Consider the following 9,438-nt stretch of genomic DNA (forward strand, 5'->3'; position numbering starts at 1 on the left):
GCAGAATCCAGAGGGGAAGAGAGCATTCCAAGCTCTTAGGCCAGCCTCAGCACTTCCAAGGGGTTTGCTTTGGGAATGAGAGCCCCTAATACCCTGGGGGACCCCTGCCAACGCCCTCCCATGTAGGGCCCTTTGCTATACGCATCCCCACGTGGACACACTCACACACACAAGCATACACACACACTCTGAATGCCCAGCCCGGTCTCAGAAGGGAAGTGCTCACTGAGGAGGTGACAGGAGGAAGAAAGAGGTTGGAGGCAGCTCTGCCATGGGGCATGGGCATCCAGTCCCCTAACAACATGCCCAGGCCCATAGCATGAAGGGGAGAGATGCCAGACTGGTGGGCAGGGGGTCCCCAAGGTACACAGGGGGATGCAGGGGTTGGGGCCATCCCTAGAGCAGCCTGTAGAGAACCAGGTCTGGCGTCCTGTGGCCACCACTCTGGGCACCGGGAACTAGGATGTGACCCCCTAGGGGGGAGGGGATACAGCAGAGAAGGCTAGATCTTACGCCTCTGTAAATTGGGGTGCATAGATGTGGTGACTCTAAGGGTCCCACAGGCTTGTAGAAGAGTCTATTGACCTTCGTTCTCCATCCATGACCCACTGTTCTCTGAGGCCTTGTAAAATGCATTCCATTCCCTCGAGGTCTTGCTGAGCAGAAGGCAGCCTGAGAGCTTGGGGACTGGGGCCCCGGGCAGTGCAGAACATGGCAGAGCACTGGTCGACTTGTCTGGGGACCAGGGACAAGGCCATCCTTGTCGGAGCCTCGGGGGCCTCCTTTGGAAGTGAGGTGGAGTCATTGCCCTGGCTGGGGCAAGGAGGCCTTGTGAGTCAACGGGACACGCCAGGGCCAGTGGAGGGAAAGCGGGGAGCAAGAGAGGCTTCTGAGGTCCCTCACGTCCCTCCTGGAGCCCACAGGTCCTGCTCCTTTGCGTCCTCAGCCCTGGTGGAACCACTGCCTTGAAGACCCCAAACAAAGAAAGGTGTGTGTTTTGCTTTCTGCTTTCCTGCCTGGGGCTCCAAGGCTGGGGCTGACCACCAGGGGTGTCCTGTGTCCACTCATGCTCAATGCAGCAAGTGGAGCAGGGAAGGGATGCCCAGGGCTCGTTCTGGGTGTTCCCCTGTCCAAAGCAACAGGCACCTTTGATTACTGGCATCCACGTCCACAATGGGAGCTGCTCAGAGGCGGGAGGGGACTCTGAGATCCTTTCATGATTCTTTCAGCTACTGTGGCCCCAGCACTCACCCTGAGTAGGGCCCATGTTAGTCCTGAGGGCAGTGCAGAAAGCACCCACATGGTCTCTGTCCTCCAGGAGCTCACAGCCTGGAGGTGGAAAGGACAAAATCATGAACAAATCCATGTGAAAAAGAAGAGAAGGTGCTACAGAGCAATGAAGCAGGGTGCTGGAGGAGGGAGGGCCTGGAGCCCCTAGGTGGGTGTAAAGGGCCTCCCTGGGGACATTTGTGCCCTGAGCAGAAGGACAAGAGGAGCCAGCCCTGCATCTGTCTGCAAACAGCGTGCTGGGGGGAAGCTCAAAGGCACAGAGACTTGGAGGCAGAAGAGGATTTGACGAGAGAGGAGGTGAGAGAAGAAACAGTGTGGCTGGAGTGAGCTGGGGAGGAGAGAAGTGAGGGAGAGAGGATGGCAGGGCCAGACCCAGGCTTGGAAGGAGGTACTAGCTGTCTATGCTGGGTGACAGCATTAGCCTCACTTAGCACTTACGAGACCTATCATTGAGCATCTGACAGTGTCTCTACCAGGGTCCAGGCTCAGGTCAGCTGGGAGGCTCCCCGTCAAGGTCTAGCAGGAGGCTGGGGCTGTGTTCTCAACTGAAGCTCGATAGAGGCAGGAGCCATCTCGGAGATCATTCACAAGTATCGGGGCAGTGGTAGGATTCAGTTTGGATGGGGGGTTTCAGGCCTTTTCTGTCTGTGGGCCGGGACCCTCTGCCAGTTCTTTGCATTAGGGGGTGTCATAGGGAAGGAAGCTCATAATATCTGATATGGCTTCTCCTGAATAGTGGATCAGAGAGACAGAAAGAGGGAGAGAAAGAGAGACAGTGACACACAGAGATAGAAAGATGGGGAGGAGAGACAAAGAGAGTAGACACAGACAGAGACAGGGAGACAAAGAGAGAGACAGAGAGACAGGGAGAGACCAAGAGAGATACAGACAGCCAGAGACACAGAGACAGAGAGAGACAAAGACAGAGAGAGAGAGACAGAGACAGAGAGATAGAACGAACACAGGAGAGACAGAACCACACAGAAGTCACAGACTTTTCATTAAGCTGACCCTGGAAGTGACATCCCATCACTCGGCCCTATTCTATTGGTTAGAAGCCAGCCGCAAAGTCCATTCTCATAGAGGAGCGGGGATTACATAGGATGTGTGCCTAGGAAGTGGGAACGCTGGGAGCCGTTGTGGGGGCTGCCCACCACATAGGCTGAGATGACCACCACTCAGGCACTTGGACCTGAGTCTAAACATAACAGGAGGCCCTGGAGGGTTGCGAGCCAGAAGGAGATGATGTCTGAACGTCATTTCATTTCAACCCTCCCTAGGAACACTGGGAAACAGGCAAGAGGGGAAGTGCCTCTCCCAGACGCCCAGCAGACCCAAGCCTCTTTGCGTTGTATTCTCTGCCACAGCCAGCTCTTTCTGTAATCCTTGCACTGCCAAGTCTGTGCAGGAGCTACGTGTGGGAGCAGCCCACGGGATTCACAGCCTCTGAAGGGATCTCTAGGTCTATACACCTGATGACATCCCTAGGAAGTAGATGCTAGAATGACCCCCACTACACAGAGAGGGACATGAACACAGGAGAGACCCTGAGAGGGGAGGCCCTGAGAGGCGCAGGGTTGTCCAGGGTGACATCACTGGCAAGAAGCAGGAGCGGGACTGAATTCAACTCTGTGTCCTCAAAGCTGGGGCCCTGGTTGCATCCAGACCTCCCCAGAGGCTGTGGGGTGGACTGTGTCAGTGTGACTGTGTCTGGACAGGGTATGGAGATGGAGAGTGAGCAGTCAGCAGCCCGGGGGGCCCTTAGGAAGGTCTTGTGTGAGGAGGAAGCTTAGGTAAGGAGATCCCAGGAAGTGACCTCACAGAGCCCAATAGAACTTGGAACCCTGGTAACTAGGCACCCACATCTTAAACACAGCCCCCAAGCGAGCTCACTTCTCTAGCACTTGTCTAGAAGGAGCAACATGTTTAGTTGCTGCTTCCCAATGACCAGGGGCTGGAGCCCCAGGAAAGCCCCCAAAGACCGATGCAGATGCTGGTGCCCCTCTCACGGCCGACGGCTCTGGTCGTTTACCCGGAGGGACGGAAAGGTAACACCGGGAGGCCCAGGGAAGGCCATTCCAAACCAGGCTACCACTGTGGTCCCATCTGGGCAGCCCTACATCCCCTCCCCATGTGTGCCTGGAAGGGCAGGTTCATGTGGGTAGACCACCGTGAGCAGGAGCAGTCGGTGAGGTGTTAGAAGCCTTGGGGGGTCGGTCAGGTTCAAAGCCCAGGTCAAGGCCGGCTGGGTGAGATGTGGAGTGCGGGGTGGTGCCCTTCTGCCTGAGGTTTATCCCAAGCCCCTGAGGTGTAGGTCTTTCCTCAGGGGTGGAATAATGTGCAGACACAGGTGTGTGCCTGATCTGGGAGAATTAGGACCAGAGGGCAGAAGCAGCAGCAAGGACAGCTGGGCAGGGCTCTGAAGAAGCAGCAGCAAGGACAGCTGGGCAGGCCTCTGGGACGGAGCCAGTCACTGTCTTTGCAGAGCTCCACGAAGAAGATCAGTGTGGAGCTGGCGGAAGGGGATATTCCATCCATCTCCCCGATGGAGGCGCTGGTGTCCCACAGGCCTGGACCAGCAGCTACCGGGAGAGGGACTGCAGTGACAGTGATAAAACCCTCAGAGCCACCAGAAGACCCAGCTTCAATCCCGGGAGAACCATCATACCCACCATGTCCTGCAGCAGCGCAGGAGGCAGCTGAGGCCCCAGCCTCCGTGCAGGGAGCGCCATCCCCTGCACAGTCTCCTGTAGCAGACCAGGAGGCAGAAGAGGCCCAAACCTCTGTGCAGGGAGGGCCATCCTCTGCACAGCCTCCTGCAGGAGTCGAGGAGGCAGCTGAGATCCTTGCCTCCGTGCTGGGACAGACATCTCCTGCACAGACTCCTGCAGGACTCCAAGAGGCAGCTGAGGCCTCAACGTCCGTGCAGGGAGAGCCATCCCCTGCACAGTCTCCTGCAGGAGAACAGGAGGAAGCTGAGGCCCCAGCCTCTGTGCAGGGAGAGCCATCCCCTGCACAGTCTCCTGCAGGAGACAAGGAGGCAGCTGAGGCCCCAGCCTCTGTGCAGGGAGAGCCATCCCCTGTACAGGCTCCTGTAGGAGAACAGGAGGAAGCTGAGGGCCCAGCCTCCGTGCAGGGAGAGCCATCCCCTGCACTCTCTCTGGCAGGAGACCAGGAGGCAGCTGAGGCCGCAGCCTCTGTGCAGGGAGAGCCATCCCCTGCACAGTCTCCTGCAGGAGACCAGGAGGCAGCTGAGGCCCCAGCCTCTGTGCAGGGAGAGCCATCCCCTGCACAGCCTCCTGCAGGACTCCAAGAGGCAACTGAGGCCCCAGCCTCTGTGCAGGGAGAGCCATCCCCTGCACAGCCTCCAGCAGGAGAACAGGAGGCAGCTGAGGGCCCAGCCTCTGTGCAGGGAGAGCCATCCCCTGCACAGTCTCCTGCAGGAGACCAGGAGGCAGCTGAGGCCCCAGCCATTGTGCAGGGAGAGCCATCCCCTGCACAGTCTCCTGCAGGAGACAGGGAGGCAGCTGAGGCCCCAGCCTCTGTGCAGGGAGAGCCATCCCCTGCACAGCCTCCAGCAGGAGAACAGGAGGCAGCTGAGGGCCCAGCCTCTGTGCAGGGAGAGCCATCCCCTGCACAGGCTCCTGCAGGAGAACAGGAGGCAGCTGAGGGCCCAGCCTCTGTGCAGGGAGAGCCATCCCCTGCACTCTCTCCAGCAGGGGAACAGGAGGCAGCTGAGGGCCCAGCCTCCGTGCAGGGAGAGCCATCCCCTGCACTGTCTCCGGCAGGAGACCAGGAGGCAGCTGAGGCCCCAGCCTCTGTGCTGGGAGAGCCATCCCCTGCACAGGCTCCTGCAGGAGAACAGGAGGCAGCTGAGGGCCCAGCCTCTGTGCAGGGAGAGCCATCCCCTGCACAGTCTCCTGCAGGAGACCAGGAGGCAGCTGAGGCCCCAACCTCCGTGCAGGGAGAGCCATCCCCTGCACAGGCTCCAGCAGGAGACCAGGAGGCAGCTGAGGGCCCAGCCTCTGTGCAGGGAGAGCCAAGCCCTGCACAGGCTCAGGGAGGAGAACGAGAGGCAGCTGAGGCCCCAGCCTCTGTGCAGGGAGAGCCATCCCTTGCACAGGCGCCTGCAGGAGACAGGGAGGCAGCTGAGGCCAATCTCTGCGGCCTGGGAGAGCTGGCTCAGGACCCTCCCTCATTAGCACCTCCAGTCCCACCTGTTCCACCTGCTCCCTTACCACAAATTTCCTTCCCCATCCTCCTAATTGTGTTTCTCTATTTCTTGGTTTCTTTCATTGATTTTTTTTTATTGTTTATATCTTGATTATTTAAAATAAATTTCACTTTCATCTTTTAATAGTTTAATGTTTTTCATTTTAAATTGTACACTTCATGAGCATTAAGTACATTCACAATGCTGTGCAGCCATCACCACTGTATGGGTTTAGAATATTTCATTCTCCAAAAGAACACCCTGTTCTAAAAGCACTCACTCCCACTTTCTCCCTCAGGCCCTGGCAACCCCTAATCTGTTTTCTGTCACTGTTTTGTTTTTTTTTTAATCTGTTCTGCATGTTTCTTATAAGTGAAATCATGCCGTAGGTGGCCATGTGTGTCTGCCCATTTCTTTTCAAACGGCCTGATAGGTTTTCCTTTTCTGTTTTTATTTGAAATAGAATTTCTCTAATTTGATAGGAAAATCCCAGATGGAGTCTAGATTTGATGTATCAAAGAAAGCCCTTCTGGTAAATATGTGCATAATCTTGGGGTACAGACTGCTGTTCTAAGTGGGACACCAGAGCCAGAAGCCACACACGAAACGCGTTGCTCTTCCTGCGGCCAAAACAAAAACAAGAACGGGTAGAAAGCTGGAAAGACAAACCACAAACCGGAATGTATTCCTCATGACACAAGGCCAGGGAAAGGTTACGCATCCTTGTGGTCCAAAAAAACGCTCGAAAGTCAGAGTTTTAAAAAGAGATAAAGAGCAAACACATTCAACGCCAACGAGAGGTGATACACAGGGGCAGCGTGTGTCAGAGATGCGCGAGCTCCCCGAGGAGGAGAGGCGCACATGGAGACACTGTGGAGAGGGCACTGGGCCCCATCAGACGGGCTGGGTTCCAGTGTGGTGACGACCAGACCTGGTGACAATGTGAGGAAGCAGAGGCCCCAGTAGACCCCTAGAGACAAGTGTGAAAGGACACTCCTCTCTGGAGACCAACCTGCAGGACCCATCGCAGTCCCCAGGGGCACGCCTGTGCTGGCGGTACTGACCCCAGGACTTCATCCCACAGAAATTCCTGCCCAACTTTTCAAAGATGTATTTTCCAGACTATTCATCACAGCACTGGTTGCAATAGCAAGCAATTGGAAGGAACGCTACTGTCCATGGCGAGGCGATGGGATCCATCCGTCCCATCTGTAAGACCACTAATATGTGATATCAGCCGGGAGACATGCATCTAGGAACATGAATGTGTGTGTGAGAGAGAGAGAGAGACAGACAGAGAAAGAGAGAGACAGAGCCAGAGAGATACGTACCAAATCATCCATGGGGTTCACCTCTGGGGATGGGAATTGCCACTTGCTTCTCTTCTTTAGAGGCCTGTGTGATGTTTCAACTTGATAGAATGTGCCTCTATTCCTCTTATAATTCTAATAAGATTAAAATCACATGTTAATGTTATCCATTTATCACTCATCTTTGGACTAAAGTACATTATTTAGTTTTTCTTTGTAAAGGTTTTTATTACAAAGACAATGTACGTTAATTACAGTAAAAGAATGAATTCTAAGGGAATTAAGAATTAAGTGGAAACTGAGGAGTGCCCTTAACAGGCAGTGTTCACCGTTTCAGTCCTTTGCCTTTGTATGCACGTGTGTGTGCACGTGTGTGCATGTGCCCATTCAGCTGTGTGCATCTGTATGCACATGGGTATGTCTATGTGCAAGTGTGTGTGGGTGTGCACTTGCGGCTATCGTGTGGGAAGGACTGCAGGGAGTGTGCTCTTCTGGAACCTGATTTCCCCAGGGCTGGACCCTGGCCAGTCAATCCTCTTCCTCCTCTGCGTCGGCCTCAGAATTGCCTAAGAGCCTCTGCTGGGCAACACGAATCATTTCTGATTTCTCACTCCCGTCATCGTGCTGAAAGGAACACCTGCATCCATAAATCTCTACTTCTTTAGGACCGATCCCTAGAGGTGGAGATTCTGGCTCATAATGTAAACGTGATGTTAAGGTGTTGGTCACAGTCTCTGACCCCCAAGGTCTCCTTCTACCCTGTGATCTTGTTTGGGAACAGGGAGTCCAGAGACCCTGAAGCAGAGACCTGAGGGAGGGAGGGAGAAGGAGGAGCAGCTAGGATGCAGGGGATGAAGGTACCTGGGGTGACCTGCCCAGCTGGAAGGCCTCGCTCCTGTTGCTTCTGTCCCTCCCACTCCCCTCACCCCTGGCCCCGCCCCTAACACACCTGACCCCGCTTTGGCCTTGCCCATGCCCCTCCTGCTCCCTAACTCACCTGAGCTGAGCAGCCTGGCCTGCCATCCAGGACAGATGATGATGAGGGTCTGGACACTCCTGCCTGCTCCCTCTCCCTCCAAGCAGAGAGCCGCATCCTCAGTCAGGAAAGTACATCTAGGTCAGTGCAGTGAGTCACAGGGACCTCCTTGAACATGCTCCCTCCAGGGGGAGTTCTCAGTTGCAACAGCAGGACCCACTTGAGCTTGTGTGAGCAGAAGTGACTTTGACAAGACAGAGTGGAGGTGTCATAGAAGGTGCCAGAAGGTCAGAGCACGGGGCTAGAGGCTTTGGAGAAGGTCATCGTGCCCAAAGCACACCTCAGGGTTTTCCAGGAGTGATGGCTGCCTCAGGCACTGTGCCAGCCCCAGCCCACATATCCAGCACATTCAGCCTCTGCGATGGAGGGGCCCTGCTCAGTGGGGATGAGGGAGAGAGCCCTGGTGACCTCGGAGAGGCACTGCCATTGGAGCCTCGGTTTCCTCACCTGTGAAGTGGGTGGCAGCCGACCTTTCATGGTGGTGTCAGACAAGTTCGCTGAGGCTGCACCTGGAGCGCCCTGCACCTTCTCAGATCTCAACAGCTGCTAGCTCTAATGAAGAGAAATCAAGAGAGGAGAGATGGGGCTGGGTCCTGGATCCCCACCTGGCTGGCTGACTGCCGTGGGACGAGATGGGGTGGAGAAAGGCATTCCAGAGGAACAGCGGAGTCAGAGCGAGTAGGGCATGCCTGGTGGGAGATCAGAGTGGGCAGAGGCGAAGGGCCCCAGGGGGCTCTGAGTGGGGTGACATCAGCAGGAACAGCTCACGGTGATGAGCACTTACCGGGGCCTCTGTTCTCCTCTTGAGCTATCTCCTTGAATCCTCCCCACAACTCCTTGGGGGAGGAGCAATTACTGTCTTCATTTCACTGATGAGGAAACTGAGGCTCAAAGAGACTTGCCCCCTCTGTGCCCTGCAGAGTGGCAGAGCCAGGATTTGAACCCAGTGCCTCTTAGACCCCTTGGGCCTGCCTGAGAAGGGCTCCCCCATGCTGAGAGAGGGACCTCTTTTCCCTAAAGTTCTGAGAACTTTTGGTCCTGATGCCCAGAGAGACCTCACTCTGCAGGGGGATAGGCTGGTCCTTGGTACTGGGAGAGCCCACAGCGCCCACAGCTGGCCATTCCCCGGCCACCATACCCAGCCCCAGGCAGACGGAGTGGCCCTGTCCCTTTAGTTCAGTGATGGCTGGAGGCCAGAAGGGTGCAGGCCCCAGGGAGGCCAGGACCCCTGAGCCCGAGGAGGCCACAGTGCAGGACAGTGGTTTGGAATGATCCAAAGTCAGAGAAACAGGGGTCCTAGTCCCTGCTCAGCCTCTTTCTAGCTGGTGATGCAGGTGAGGCTCTCAGCCTCAGTTTCCCCATCTGTACAATGAGGAAATAACTTGGCCTCCTGATGGGCTGTTGGGAGACTTCCCTGAGGAATTGCTTGAGCATCTCTAGCCTGGTGCCCGGAGCGTGTTAAGAGCCCCCTGCCAGGCTGTCACAGTGGTCCTCCAGGGCGCAGGGTCTGGGAAGTCCCTCCTCAGTTTCCCTTCCTGCTGCCCTGCTCCCGGGAACATTCAGCATTGTTTGAGGAGGAGCTGAAGAAG

Source organism: Diceros bicornis (assembly GCF_020826845.1).
Source record: "Diceros bicornis minor isolate mBicDic1 chromosome 3 unlocalized genomic scaffold, mDicBic1.mat.cur SUPER_3_unloc_1, whole genome shotgun sequence".
Lineage (NCBI taxonomy): Eukaryota > Metazoa > Chordata > Mammalia > Perissodactyla > Rhinocerotidae > Diceros > Diceros bicornis.